Source organism: Molossus molossus, unplaced genomic scaffold (genome assembly GCF_014108415.1).
Source record: "Molossus molossus isolate mMolMol1 unplaced genomic scaffold, mMolMol1.p scaffold_m16_p_1, whole genome shotgun sequence".
Taxonomy (NCBI): Eukaryota; Metazoa; Chordata; class Mammalia; order Chiroptera; family Molossidae; genus Molossus; species Molossus molossus.
This window is the reverse complement of record NW_023425344.1, coordinates 67,447,185-67,463,844: the sequence shown is the minus strand read 5'-3', so window position 1 is coordinate 67,463,844 and position 16,660 is coordinate 67,447,185.

The window sequence follows — 16,660 nt, the reverse complement described above, 5'->3', positions numbered from 1 at the left end:
CTATATATATGTTTTTAATTTTTTTTCTTTATTGATTTTAGAGAAGGGAAGGAAGAGGGAGAGAGAGAAACAGAAACATCAATGAGAGAGAACATTGATCGGCCGCCTTCTGCATGCCCCCCACTGGGGATCAGGCCCACAACCTGGGCATGTGCCCTGACCAGGAATCGAAATAGCAACGTCTTGGTGCATGGGTTGACTCTCAACCACTGAGCCACACCAGCTGGTCACATTAAACTATATTTTAAAAGAAAGAAGTTATTTGATAATTTCTTATTGTGGGCAAGGCCCCTGATTCAAACTCTTCTAGGGAGGGGAAGAAGTTTCTCTTGAGCCTGAAACTAAAATTGCCTTTGGTTCAAAGTAATCTGCATACCACTGAGACACATCTTGGGGTGGCTCATTCTGAACCCCCACAGTTGTTTATAGCTCAGAATTCATTTTTCTTTAAAGTAATGTTAGAATTTATGGTATTTAGTTCTCTGGTGAGCCCACAGATATTTCCAAGAAAAGCTGGTAGCCAGGACAGGGACGTTTTTATGAGCAATACATTCATCTCTTCCAAAAGGAGAACCAGGGCCATATCTCCCATTTCTTTTTGGTTTTTTTAATTTTAAATCTTTATTGTTGAATGTAGAATGTATTACAGATGTTCCTCATTTTTCCCCCATTGACCCCCTCCTCCCCACTCCCGCCCCCCTCCCACCTTTTCCCACACTATTGTCTGTGTCCATTGGTTATGCATATAAGTTCTTTGGTTTATTTTTTCCCACCCCCCAACCCCTTTCCCTTTGAGGTTTGTCAGTCTAGCAATGAATCTGTACCTCTTAATCCCTTCACCTTTTTCCCCCATTCCCCCAACTCCTCTTTCATCTGGCAATCAACAAAATGTTCTCTGTATCTATGAGAATGTTTCTGTTCTACCTGTTCATTTTGTTTGTATATTCCATTGTTGATAGATATGTATTCATTGCCATTTTGATTGTTCATATATTTTATCTTTTTCTTCATCATTTCATATAATAATGGTTTGGTGGTGATGAACTCCTTTAACTTTTTCTTGTCTAGGAAATTCCTTATATGGCCATCGATTCTAAATGACAGCTTTGCAGGATAGAGTAATCTTGGTTGTAGGTTCTTGCTTTTCATCACTCTGAATATTTCTTTTTACTCTTTTCTGGCCTGCAAAGTTTCTTTTGAGAAACCAGCTGAGAGCCTTATGGGAACTCCCTTGTAGGTAACTAGCTGCCTTTCTCTTGCTGCTTTTAAGATTCTCTCTTTGTCTTGAACGTTTTGCATTTTGATGATGATGTGTCTTGGTGTGGGCCTTTTGGGGTTCATCTTATTTGGGACTCTCTGTGCTTCCTGGACTTGTATGTCTGTTTCCTTCACCAAGTTAGGGAAGTTTTCTGCCATTATTATTTCAAATAGGTTTTCAATTTCTTGTTCTCTCTCTTCTCCTTCTGGCACCCCCAAGATGCGAATGTTGGCACGCTTAAAGTTGTCCCAAAGGCTCCTTACACTCTCCTCATTTTTTTGGATTCTTTTCTCTTTTTGCTGTTCTGATTGGGCGTTTTTTGCTTCCTTATATTCCAAATTGATGGTTTGCTTCTTGGATTTACATACTCTACTATTGAATTTGTGTAAATTATTCTTTATTTTGGTTAATGCCTCCTTCATTTCTGACTGGTCCTTTTTTATGCTCTTGAGGCCCTCCCTAAGTTCACTGAGGTTCTCACTAAGTTCATTGAGCATCCTTATAAGCAGTGTTTTGAACTCAGCATCTGTTAGGTTGTTTATCTCCATTTCGCTTAGTTCTTTTCTTGGAGTTTTGTTCTGTTCTTTCATTTGGGACCTGTTTCTTTGTCTTCTCATTTTGGCTGCCTCCCTGTGTTTGTTTCTGTGTATTACTTAACGAGCGGTATGGGGCTAGCTGAGACCAGATGCTGCTTGTTTGAAAGAATTTAGGAAAAACCTGAAGCAGGATCCAAGACAGGCCAATCCTATGGTTAAGCAACTGGCAACAGCTTGGGTGGGCCTGAAAGTTGGGTGGGGCGGGGCCTCAGGGAGTCACCAGGGCGGGGCTACCAGGTGTGAGCCAGGTTGCTGGAGTCCCAGGTATGGCTTCTGTCTGCCGCCCCAGGGAAGGGCTCACCAAAGGAACAAAGGCCTCTGAAAGCACGTCTGTCCCGGAGAAAGCCCCCTCTCCAGCCCTCGCTCCAGTGCCAAACAGCTCAGTTCTTCCCTGTATGTCTCTGGTGCCCCTCAAGCTGCCTCCCCTCCAAGCTTAGAGGGAGAGAGTCTGGTAAGTCCATGCGTGTCCGGTAAGGAGTTCCCTGAGCCTCAGTTCCCGCTGGTTTTTCCAGCCAGAAGTTATGGGGATTCTCTTCCTGGCACTGGAACCCTGAGCGGGGCACCTGGTGTGGAACGGGGACCCCTTAGTCCTCAGGAAGGGTCTACCCAGCTGAGGTGTCCTCCTGATTTTTATCTGCCACACGTGGGTGTGGGACCAGCCCGTCGCCCTCCGCCCCTCGCGCCTCCGCCCCTCGCGCCTCCGCCCCTCGCGCCTCCGCCCCTCGCGCCTCCGCCCCTCGCGCCTCCGCCCCTCGCGCCTCCGCCCCTCGCGCCTCCGCCCCTCGCGCCTCCGCCCCTCCTACCAGTCTGGATGTGGCTGCTGCTTTAATTCCGTAGTTGTATGACTTCCATTCAGCTTGATTTCAGGTGGTTTTGAATGATGGTTGTTCTGTAGTTTAGTTGTAACTTTGATGTGGTTGTGGGAGGACGCGATACCACGTTTACCTACCCGCCATCGTGACCGGAAGTCTCTCCTCTCCCATTTCTGCATGTACATCCCGTTAAGCTCCACCAATCCCCTTCCCAGGGACTTCTTCTCCCTCAAGGTCTCTGAAGCTGGGCAGTGGTATTGGGAGTTCTCCACCGCTACACTGGCTGCTCTGTGCGTGGGCCTGGCAGCAGGCTGGGGGTGAAGAAAAAGAAGGAGCAGGGAACAGGAGGTCTGGGTTAGAAGATGAGGTGCTGTGAGGCCTGGAAATGGTATGTTCCTCTCAGACTGAGACTTTGACCACCTTTCTTTTCTTCCACAGGTTCCAACATGGATGTCCCTGCTTCCCTTTTATTTCCACCATCTTGTTCTGACCAGAGTCTGTCTCCTCTGTAACCAGTGGAAGACAGAGAATGAAGTCTCACAGCTTTGCCTGTCCCTGAAACATGCAGCCTGTGGAGGATTTTTGAAGAGTTACAGGTTGGGAGTAACCATTTGTGAACTTGCTGCGGTGACTGGGGTAACCAGATATATTTTAGGTACCTATGGTGTTCCATCTGAAGGGCCTGGTATTGATTTTCATTAAGCTCATTTACACGTAACAGAAATCCCAATGTGACTGTTGCTTAGATGATATTTCATTCATAATATTTCAATATTTATTCTTAAAAGATAAGAGCGACTTAACAACAAAATTATTTTCGTAGGTTTAAAAAAGTAAAAAATAATCCAAAAAATTTATGCATTGTTACATATTAGCAATGTTACATATTGCTAAGTTGCCTTCTTAAAAGGGTGCAGCAATTTACCCTTCCAGCCTCAGTTTACAGCAGTTCCAGCCCTGATAGTATCAGTCTTTTTCATTGCTACCAATCCATGTCTCTTGAAAATGATGTCCTGCTCTAAATATCATTTCTTTGATTACAAATGAGATTGAGCAACTTCTCTTTTTTTGGCCATGTATCTTTCTTCTATAAATTGCCTATTCATGTACTCTGTTGATTTTTTTATGCATCCATTTTATATTGATTGATAAGTTAAAATGATAAGATTTTTAACAGACATTTTATTATCTGTATTGTATATCATAGAAACAAATTTTCAAGTGAACTTTATTTTCAAATAAGTATTTAAACTGTTCATAGCAAATACATGTCATGATAACCCATGCAGCCATTAAAAAAAAAATGTGTATTTGTCTAAACCCACAGAATGTACAACACCAAGAGTAAACTGTGGGGGTTCAGAAGAAGCCACCCCAACATGCACCTCAGTGGTATGCAGATTACTTTGAGCTAAAGACAATTTTAGCTTCAAACCCAAGAGAAACTTCTGACCCCCCCTTTAACTACCAAGAAGAACTTGAATTAGGAGCCTTTCACATTCTCAGAGGTAACTTTTTTGACCTCTCTATAGAGCAGGGCAAAGTTCTATTTGCTAAATGGCTGTTCTTGTTATCATCCTGCAATGATCCTTTAAGGCCCCCAGTGTGCATTACCTCATCCCTAGCTCAGAATGCCGTGTATACCTTATCATCCCATTTCTGTCTCTGAACCTCTCATGCATGTGGGGTCTCTGACTCTCATGTATGTGAGGTTCCCATACATATGTATGTATTAAATTTGATTATTTTCTCTTACTAATCTGTCTCATGTCTATTTGATTATTAGACCAGCCACAGAACCTTGAGGTAGAGGAAAGTTTGTTCTTCCTCTACAGAACTCTAATGTAAACTGGACTTGGAGTAACTATGATGTGTCAATTTAGGTTCATTCACTATAACATATGTACCTCTGGTGGGGAATGTTGATAATGCAGGAGACTGTGTGTGTGTGTGTAAGGCATGGGATAGCTAAGAAGTGTCTGTACTTTCAACTCAATTTTGCTTAGAACCTAAAACTACTCTAAAAAGTAGTCTATTTTTTAAAGTATTTATTGACATGGTCAGCTATTATCTAAAATTATGTACTAAATGTTCATATTAAGATCATTTTTTCACCTGGCCAGAATGGCTCAGTGGTTGAGCATCCACCATGCACCAAGAAATTGCTGGTTCAGTTCCCGGTCAGGGCACATGCCCAGGTTGTGGGCCAAATCCCCAGTGGGGGGCATGAAGGAGGAAGCCAATCGATGTTCTCTCTCATCAATATTTCTAACTCTCCCTCTCCCTAAAATCAATAAAAAATAAAATAAAATATTTTTTTAAAAAACAAGATCTCTGTTTTTCATTGAAAATAATATCTTGCAAATATAATCTAACATAGTATAATTCTAGATTCAATCCTATAAACATGTATTTAATTAAATTAATTAATGTATTTATCCTCACCTGAGGACATTTTTGCATTTATCTTCAAATAGAGCAGGAGAGAGGGAGGAAGAGAGAGAGAGACACATCAAGTGGTTGCCATCCACACAACCCCAACTGGGGCTGGGGACAAACTGCAATCAAGGTACGTGCCCTTAGCGGGAACCAAACCCGGGACTCTCTAGTCCGCGGGCTGACGCTCTAACCACTAAGCCAAACTAGCCAGGGCTATAAACATGTATTTTAAATTATTCAATCATACTGTTGAAATCAACTTTAAATATTTTAAATGGATTATTTTTATAGCAGAGTTTGATGTACTACAAAACTGAGTGGAAGGTGCAGAGATTTCCCATGTACCTCCTACCCCCACACATGCACAATAGCTATTATCTATTAATCTATCTATATTGACATGAAAAGTTTCTCTCCCTCTCCCTCTCCTTCTAAATAAATAGTATTTGAATGAGTAAACAGCCATTTATTGAACAAATAAGGAGAAAGAGTTTTAATAGATGAGATACTTTTACAAGCAGGAAACAATGTCAGAGACAAACACACCCAGAGCAAGGTAGGGTTCCTGGCAACGACAGGAACTAATAAAAATTTCCAACATTTATGAGGTGGTCTAAAGCTAAGACCCACTCTAGATACTTTACACATTAGTTTATTTAATCCTTCCCAAAAGCATGATTTCAGAAATACTAGCATCTCCATCTATATGTAGGAAAACTGGGCACAGGAAGGTTCAGAAACAAAGGTCACAGTTTATAAACGGTTGCATGTCCCTAGAGTCGTGTTCTCTACCCACCATCTATTACACAGCCTCTCGGAAGAGGCAAGTATGAGGCTATTGAATTCACACTTTATCTACTTCACAGTATTGCCCAGAGTCAATCCTACCTACAGCCTTGGTATCTTCCTTACAGGTAGTGCAGATTAATTTTGCAAAGCTTTGCTACAAATTGGCTTGTCCATGATAGAATCCCGAGCTTTATTGCCTGATTTTAGGAGTTACGACTGCATATGGTATGAGAAGGTAGAATGAGCGCTTTCCTGGGATGCTAGAAATTCGGCCTATAATCACAGTCTGTAGTTACCAACTCTGTGGTCTTGGGCAAGTCTCTTCAGAGTTTGTATTTAATTTTCTGAAAATTGAAGGGGATGAGGAGGAAATGAATTCAAGTGTAGGAAAGAAGGAAATTTTCCTCTACCTTCAAGTTTCTTCTGGCTGTTTTAATAATCAAATTAGACATAAGACAGATTAGCAAGAGAAAATAACCAAATTTAATAAATACATATGTATGGGAACCCTACATATGTGAAAGTCAGAGACCCCACATACAGGAGAGGTTCAGAAACAGAGTATATAAGACATTCTAAGCTAGAGATGAGGTAAGGGCTTCAAAGGGTCATTGCAGGATGTTAAGAAGAACAGACATTTAGTAAATAGAAGTTTGATAATTTCTTGTTATAGTCAAGGTCCCTAATTCAAGTTCTTCTAGGTAATTAAAGGGAGGGTCAGAAGTTTCTCTTGAACTTGAAACTAAAATGGTCTTTAGCTCAAAGTTATCTGTATACCACTGAGTAGCTTGTTCTGAACCCCCACAAAAGGTACCTTCCTGCTCTAAAATTCTTTGATCACATTAACTTCTGGACAGGGAAAAAGACTCCGGTATCTTTCCTCTCCTAAGCTATAAGTTTAGTCAGTGAGTTAACGAGGTTCAAGGTTCCCTGGTGCAAACACTGCTGTATTGTGATCTTTATCTACAGTACAGAGCATACAGTACTATATGCTCTGCCTTCCCAGGGGCCCCATTAGGAAGTCAAGCCTCCCTCTGGAATGAAACTTTCCACATCAGCCACTTAAAAACAGACGGAAAGTCAATTCACCTAATTTCAATGTAGTCAGCCAATGCTACAGAACGGGCAATTTCTGTTTTATGTTTTCCCTCCTAATCAGAGCTCTTGCCAGCAGGTTAGTCTTAGGCGAATTCACCTCTCAGATTCAATTGATATTCTACTCTTACTGCTCACTTTCTCTCACTTTAGTCTTTCAGAGTATGTTCTCCCTTGCATTTTCTCTAAGCACAGCAGGACCCCAATAGATGATACTATCTAAGCCCTACCTGGTAAAACATGAAATAATCTTTCCTTTTTTTCTTTTCACTTACTTTAGTTGCAAACTATGTTCTTTCCTGATGCATGAAGTAGTCAGAAGTTTATTTTGCTTGTGCAACACATCAAAACAGAGAACCGATTTTTGTTAAAGTAATTTAAAGTCTTTAAAACAGACATGGCCTGGCCAGTGTGGCTCAGTGGTTGAGCATCAACCCATGCACCAAGAGGTCACTGGTTCAAATCCTGGTCAGGGCACATGCCCAGGTTGTAGGCCCGATCCCCATTGAGGGGCATGCAGGAGGCAGCTGACTGATGTTCTCTCTCATCGATGTTTCTATCTCTCTCTCCCTCTCCCTTCCTCTCTCTTAAAATCAATAAAGAAAAAAATATATTAAAACAGACATGGGACTTCCGGTCAAGATGGTGGGTAGGTAAACGCGGTATCGCGTCCTCCCACAACCACATCAAAGTTACAACTAAACTACAGAACAACCATCATTCAAAACCGCCTGAAATCAAGCTGAATGGAAGTCGTACAACTACGGAACTAAGGAAAAAAATAAAAGCAGCCACATCCAGACCGGTAGGAGGGGCGGCGGCGCATCAGCGGCGGAGCGTGCAGCGGCGAGACGGGCTGGTCCCACACCCAAGCGTGGTGGATAAAAATCAGGAGGATCCCGCGGCTGGGAAGGTCCTTCCTGAGGACTGAGGGGTCCCCGTCCCACACCAGGTGTCCCGTTCAGGGTTCCAGTGCCAGGAAGAGAAGTCCCCATAACTTCTCGCTGGAAAAACCAGCGGAAACTGAGGCTCAGGGAAGCTGAAGCGGCTGGAGCCCCACGCAGCTCCTTAAAGGGCCCGCGCTCGGACTTATCGGACTCTCTCCCTCTAAGCTCGGAGGGGAGGCAGCTCGAGGGGCACCAGAGACACACAGGGAAGAACTGAGCTGTTTGGCACTGGAGCGAGAGCTGGAGAGGGGGCTTCCTCGGGGACAAACGTGCTGTCAGAGGCCTTTGTTCCTTTGGTGAGCCCTTCCCGGGGGCGGCAGACAGAAGCCATATCTGGGACTCCAGCAACCTGGCTCACACTCGTAGCCCCGCCCTGCTGACTCCCTGAGGCCCCGCCCCACCCCACACAACTTTCAAGCTGTTGTCACTTGCTTAACCATAGGATTGGCCGGTCTTGGATCCTGCTTCAGGTTTTTCCTAAATTCTTTCAAACGAGCAGCACCGGGTCTCAGCGAGCCCCATACCTCTCATTAAGTAATACACAGAAACAAACACAGGGAGGCAGCCAAAATGAGGATACAAAGAAACAGGTCCCAAATGAAAGAACAGAACAAAACCCCAATAAAAGAACTAAGCGAAAGGGAGATAAGCAACCTAACAGATGCTGAGTTCAAAATACTGCTTATAAGGATGCTCAATGAACTTAGTGAGAACCTCAGTGAACTTAGGGAGGGCATCAAGAGCATAAAAAAGTACCAGTTAGAAATCATGGATACACAGTTAGAATTAAAGGAGGCATTAACTGAAATAAAGAATAATTTACACAGCTTCAATAATAGAGTATGTAGATCCAAGGAGCAAACCATCGATTTGGAATATAAGGAAGCAAAAAAACCCCAATCAGAAGAGCAAAAAGAAAAAAGAATCCAAAAAAATGAGGATAGAGTAAGGAGTCTCTGGGACAACTTCAAGCGTGCCAACATTCGCATCTTGGGGGTGCCCGAAGGAGAAGAGAGAGAACAAGAAATCGAAAACCTGTTTGAGACAATAATGGCAGAAAACTTTCCTAACTTGGTGAAGGAAACAGACATACAAGTCCAGGAAGCACAGAGAGTCCCAAACAAGATGAACCCCAAGAGGCCCACACCAAGACACATCATCATCAAAATGCAAAAGGTTCAAGACAAAGAGAGAATATTAAAAGCAGCAAGAGAAAGGCAGCTAGTTACCTACAAGGGAGTACCCATTAGGCTGTCAGCTGATTTCTCAAAAGAAACTTTGCAGGCCAGAAGGGAGTGGCAAGAAATATTCAGAGTGATGAAAACCAAGAACCTACAACCAAAATTACTCTATCCTGCAAAGCTGTCATTTAGAATCGATGGACATACAAAAACTTTCCCAGACAAGAAAAAGTTAAAGGAGTTCATCACCACCAAACCGTTATTATATGAAATGATGAAGGGTCTTTTTGAAGAAAAAGATAAAATGTATGAAGAAACAAAATGGCAATGAATACATATCTATCAACAATGGAATCTACAAACAAAATGAACAGGAAGAACAGAAACATTCTCATAGATACAGAGAACATTTTATTGGTTGCCAGTTGGGAAGGGGGTTGGGGGAATGGGTGAAAAAGGTGAAGGGATTAAGAAGCACAAACTCATTGCTAGACTGACAAACCTCAAAGGGAAAGGGGTTGGGGGGGTGGGAAGAAATAAACCAAAGAACTTATATGCATAACCAATGGACACAGACAATAGTGTGGGAAAAGGTGGGAGGGGGGAGGGAGTGGGGAGGAGGGGATCAATGGGGGAAAAATGTGGAACATCTGTAATACATTTTACATCCAACAATAAAGATTTGGAAAAAAATAAAAAAATAAAAAAAATAAAAATAAAACAGACATGAATAGAAACATCTTAACACTAATAAACTATGTACAGAGAGGGAGTATGTTTAAAGGGATATGCTTTGAAGACTAGTCCTGGGTTTAAATCCCTTCTATTCCACTCATTACTGTGTGGCCTGGGGCAAGTCATGAACTTCTCTGTGCCTCAAAATGTTCTCATCTGTAAAATAGGGCTAATACTATATACATCAAAGAGCCATTGTATGGACACATGTAAGGTTTCTGTAAACATTGACATTTAATAGATGTTAATGATAGGCAAACAGATGTTTATGGGGCAGTGGAAAGAACATATCAAGTATCAGTGAGTCAGCTTTCACTTCTTTTTTTCTTGAGAGGTACAGTACAGTAGCTAAGAACAAACTCTGGAGCCAAGTTGCAAGGATTTGAATCCCAGAGCCATAATTTATGTTTATATGACCTCAGGCAAGTTACTTAATCTCTCTGTACCTCATCTGTAAAATGGGGATGATAATAATAATCCTATCTCATGGATTTAAGATTGTTAAGATTATCTGAGTTAGCCTGGTAGTGTAGCTCAGCTGGTTATAGCATCGTCCTGATACGCCAAGGTTGCAGGTTCCATCCCTGGTCAGAGTACATCCCTGGTCACCCAGTAAATGCCTAAATAAGTGGAACAACAAATCAATGTGTTTTTTCTCTCTCTCTCTTCCTCTTTCTCTCTCTTTAAAATCAATTTATAAAAAATTTTTAAAGATTAATTTTGTTAATATATGTAAAGCATTTACAATAGTGCCTGACCAGAATAAACAATTGCACAGGTTAGGGTGATAGTTAATTTTATGTCACTTTGACTAGGCCAATCTACCCAGATATTTGGTGAAGCATCAGTCCAGATATCTCTGTGAAGCTAATTTTAGATGAGATTAACATTTAAATCAGTTATTTTAAGTAAAGCACATTACCTTCTATAATGTGAGTGGGCCTCATTCAATCAGTTAAAGGCCTTAAGAGAAAAAGACTGATATCCCCCAAAGAAGAAGGAATTCTGCCTTGGGACCTGAGCTACAACATCAACTCTCCCCTGGTCTCCAGCCTGCTACTCTGCTGAAGGGCCTTTGTGCCTTTTCTTTCCTCTGCCAGAATACTTTCTTTCAGATCATATGCATGATCTGTTCCTTTCTCTTTTATCTACCTTCAGATCTGGACTTGCCAGCTTCCACATCTTGTGAGCCCATATCTCTCTCTCTCTCTCTCTCTCTCTCTCTCTCTCTCTCTCTCTCTCTCTCTCTCTCTCTCTCCTTTCCACATACACCCCCCCCCCCCGGAGAATCCTAATACAGTTATACAGTTAGCAGTTGTTATTATTATTATTGTTATTAATTCTCACCCAAATATATATATTTTTTCCCGTTGCCTTTTTTTTTTTAGAGAGTTGAAGGAAGAGGATGGGAGAAAGAAACAGACAGACAGAGAGAAACATTGATTTGAGAGAGACACATCAACTGGTTTCTTCCCTTACTTGCCCTGAACAGGGCCAGGGATCGAACCTGAAACCCAAGTACTTGCCCTTGATCGGGAATCGAACCTGAGATCCTTTGGTCCAAAGGCCAACACTCTAACCACTGAGCCAAACTGGCCAGAGCAGCAATTATTATTTTCATTTGTAGCACGAAGTGATACTCTATCCTGTTTCTTCAATAAGAGCGCAAGCAATCAGTAATTACATGGCAACATTTCGCCTTAATCCTCCCAATTCTGCAGATTTAAGATAACTGAGAGGAGAAACATTAAGTTTTGTCTTGAAAAGAGGCAAGGAAGCAAGGAAGCAAGATGGCTCATGGCAGGTTTAGGAAATGATGAGGGTGGCTGGAATGAGGTTGTGCTTAGGGAAGTAGTGGTTACAAGGCTGGTGAAGGATAGGAGCAGCCCATGGAAAGGTTTGACTACCAGCCTTAGAAGTTTAGGATTTTTCTGCACTGTTGGAAATGGGGAGCTACAAAGCTTTGTGAAATAATGTTGCAAGGTGAAAAAAAAAAAGTATCAAAGGATATAGAATTATTTAGGAGGGAGAAACCAAGGAAAGAGAGAACAGGTAGAAAATATTATGCAGCCCTTCAGTATGCAGTTATACACAGCTCATTACCAAAGAGCACCAAGCACCTGTTTCCTTATTGTTTTCACTGGGTCACATTTCAGACCACATGATGGTCCCTTATGTGGACGGGCTGATATCCCTCTCTTGGTTTCCTTTCCTTTTTTCCTTTGTTGTAGCTCTGTCCTCCTCCCAGCTTCCAGCCTCCTCCCTATGACATGTGCAAAGGTGGGGTGGGGGTAGGGAACACCATTTTTATTGCCCTTTGTGAGCTGGGGAAATCTTCCTGGCTCAATCTTGGAGAAGGACTGTGAATTCTATTTTTTAATATTAAAGTATCTGTAACAAAACTGATCTCCCTTTTTGCTTACTTTTTATAGCATAACCACTATGTGCTTTTAGTTTACTTGAAATTTTTCAACTTTTCCTGGAGTATTTTTGTATATAAAATCTAGATCACCCAAAGCTAAAGTAACATTTAATGGTTAAATGCTAACCTTGTTTTTTAAAGTGTATACTTAACTCTGCCAGGGAAAGAAACACAGTTGGGTACTTTCCCAGAGTATGTTAATGAACTCAGAAAAGAATGCTTTCTTTTCTGCCATTGGAAGAGAAGCTGACGAATAGAAAAGCAATTCAGCACCTACGCCCACACTGTGTACAGACTAGGGAGGTGTGTCTGTACATGCCAATAAGTCATGCTTGTAGTTGCATGACAGTGACAAGTGTGCCTTTCATCATCTCTTACAATGTTACCTTGACATTCTGAACTTTAATCTACATGAGACATAATAAAGGAATGAGTTTTGAAAATTAGATACATGTTCCAACAGGTTTAAAGCATACACACTAATGAAATTACAGATTTTAGAGGCAATGGCAGTTTTTAATACTGCATGCATTTTTCTGTTATTTATCCACTTGTATAAAACTAGTTATTTGTATATTCACATCATTCTACTGACAAGAAAAGTACTCAATATTCTTTATGAAGATTACAGGGGAATTTTTAGCTAGTTTCTGCCACATCCTAATAGCAGTACATTAGCAGATATTAGTTGGCAATAAACACTGAGTTTTAGATACTCAAAGGCATAATTTTTACTATGTCATTCTGTAGCACTTCCCACAACTGAAAGGGTATAATATTAACTTTAATGTGTTTACATGTTGCTTTATTGGTGGACCAAGTGTTTTCATTATTGTTAAAAAAAAAAAAAAAAAAAAAAAAAAAAAAAAAAAAAAAAAAAAACTGGCTATTTATAGGCTCCTCCAATGCACTGTAAAATATTTAAAGAATAATAACACTTTATTTTTATGGGACACTTATATTCTCTGCCTAATTTAATTCTTGCAGCAACTATGTAGTCAGCCAGGGAAGGTTATATTTAGTGCTATTTTACGTTTGATGAGACAGGGGCACAATAGAGTTAGCTACTGGTCTGAGGCCACACATTAATCAAAAGCAATGTTCGAGTCCAGGTTCCAGGCTCAAACAAGGCACGTTTTCTAAAATCCCAAGATACTTCTCAAGAGTTAAAAACTTGCCTGGTTGGTATGGCTCAGTGGTAGAGCATCAAACCACACACCAAGAAGTGGCCAGTTTGATTCCCAGTCAGGACACATGCCCAGGTTGTGGGCCAAATCCCCAGTGTGGAGTATGCAGGAGGTGGCCAATCGATGTTCTCTCTCATCGATGTTTCTATCTCTCTCTCCCTCTCCCTTTGTTTCTCTCTAATCAATAAAGGGGAAATGTTTTTTTTAAAAAAGAGTTAAAGATTTGTTCTTTTCTCTCATTCTTTCTAGGTAGACTTATATATTCAGTGACTGAAAAATCCCTAACTTAGAAGAGAGACAGAGATAGAAAGGGGAAGAAACTCCTAGACTCCTAGGATAATACTTTGAGAATAGCATACTTTTCCAGGTATAGCAATTATCATATTTAGATACATGCCTACTGTCTCCTCTGCCCCCCTCTCAATTTTCATGCAAGCAGAGACCAGTTCTATTGTTCATTCATTGCTATAAACACAGAGCCTAACTACATAGTACCTGATATAGGGTAGGAACTTCATGAAAAGTTATTGAAAAAAATTGAATGAAAATTTCTCTTTGACTAAAATTGTCCCAAGAAAAACTTAACTAAATAACTTTAAATTGGAGCTTCTCTCTGTGTCAGATGCAATAGGCTCAATTAAGTTAGCTCAAGATGCAGTAACAAACATTATCAGTGACTTAAAACAACAAAGGTTTGTTTCTCACTCATCCTATATGGCCATCATGGATCGCAGCAGGATTCTGCTCTTCATGTCACCCACGGACCCATACTGAAGGAGCAGTCATGCTCTGAAACGTTGTTGGTTGCAATGGCAGACAGCAGTGACCTTTGGAAGGTCTTGCAGGGGAGCATTGAATGCTGCAACTCAGAAACCCTGTCCGCTCTACTCACAATTCACTGACCCCAACTCCTCACAGGTGCCCAGCCTTCCCACAGTGCCACCCACAAGGGGGCCAGAAACTGCCCTGGTGGTGGACAGCAGAAAATATTTGGCAAATGCTACTAATGTCTATCATATTTCACAGACTTGATTTTAAGCCTTTGTTATTTAAGTAACAAAATGCAATTTTGTTTAAAACTTTTTCTGCAGTATGCATATATAAAATGTAATTTTCCTCAGAAGAGGAGCCCTATATAAGAATGATGCATAATGATATTAATAAGATCAAATAGAAAAAGTCGGAGATGGAAATGGAAAGATAATTCAAATCTCTGTACCACTGGTATTAGATGAAGCCATTTATTCCATATTTGTGGTGGTGAATTATACATGGGAATGATATCGGATGAAGTGGAGGGATCCTCTTCTTTACTGGGTGCTGCTGTGGGTGGACTTCTTATGATATACCAAGAAAAAGAATTTTCTGAGATTTGCATGGGAGAATGAGTGACATTCATTCATTCCATTCCATTCTGTAAATATACCACGATTTATTTTTGTTAATCCGCACAGTGGACATTTTTCCATTGATTTTTTTTTTTTTTATTCCTCACCTGAGGGCACTTTTCTATTAATCATCAGATAGAGAGGGAGGAAGGGGAAGAGAGGGACGGAGAGAGAGAAACATCGATGTGAGAGGGACACACTGACTGGTTGCCTCCTGCATGATCCTGACCACGGCTGGGGACGAACTGCAACCAAGGTATGTGCCCTTGACTGGAATCAAATATGAGACTCATTGGTCTGAGGGCCGACGCTCTAACTGCTGAGCCAAACTAGTGAGGACTCCATTGATGTTTAAATAGAGTGGACGGGAGGAAGGAATTGAGAAAGAAAGAGAGAGAGAAAGAGCAACTGGTTGCCTCTCTCACTTGCCACGACCAGGGCTGGGGATCAAACCTGCATTCCAGGGTTTGACAGGGAATTGAACCCAAGACTCTTTGGTCCATGGGCCAATGCTCTAACCACTGAGCAAAATTGTCCAGGGCTATACCACACTTTATAAATTCATTCTTATGTTGGTTGTTAGGGTAGTTTCCAGTTTGGAGCTACAAGAGACAATGCTACAATGAACATTCTAGTACATGTCTTTTGTTCATGGCCTTTTCTTTTGATGGAGCATTTTGATGGCTGGGTTTTAAACACAATTAAGTTTTCAAAAGTCTGTTCATCAATAATGTAGCACCATGTCTTGCAATATCTTAAACATTTGGACCAGTTTGGTGCGGATAATGAAAGACGTTGCTCTCATAAATAAGAAAATTTTTGGCAACAAGGAACTGTTAACGTGGGAATTTTAAGCTTCTTAGTCTAAAACATTTTGAATTATGCTTGGCATTTTTACCTTTCTCTTTTTAATTCTCACCTGAGGACATTTTTCCATTTATTTTCAGACAGCATGGGAGGGAGAGAGAGAGAGAAACATCAGTGTGAGAGAGACACACATCCTGCACAACCCCAACCAGGGCTGGGGACCGAACTGCAACCAAGGTATATACCTTTGACCAGAATCGAACCCAAGACTCTTTGGTCCATGGGTTGGTGCTCTAACCACTGAGAAACCCAGCCAGGGCTTGAGCTTTTTAAGTACTTGCAATCTGCATGCTCAGAATTTGAGAACATCATGACTTTGCTACATCCTTTTACTATAATAGACTGTAATCCACAGTCATATGATAAGCAAGGTCAGGCTGTAATATGAATATGCATATATTTGATGCTAATACAGTTTTTGGAATTACATTTGAAAACCATACCATTCCACATCCTACCAGAATGGATTACAAATAAAGCCAGCAGTTTACTTCTTTTGAATTATATACTTCTGCTCTTTGAATCCCTGAAGCAAGGTTAAATATAGAACAAAAGAATGCATATTTCATTATTCCATATGTATATATCAAGTACAAAGACAGGCAAAAGTATATTGCTGAAAGTCAGGATAGGCAATGACTAAAAGGCAGTCTGATGGGGTCCCTGGATATTAATGTTCTGTTTTTTTTTATCTGGGTGATGGGGTGTACTCAGATTGTGAAAATTCTGTATACACTTGGGATATGCATACTTTTCTGTATATGTATACACACATATATAAAATACTTCAATAAAAAGTTAAAAACAGAAAGAAAATTCCAGAAAGCCCATGGAATATGAATTTTAACACAATGTAATACTCAAATATCATTACTAGAACATGCGAGAATCACTCTCCAAATGAGTATTCAATGAACTGGATTCAAAACAGTTGTCTCAGAATC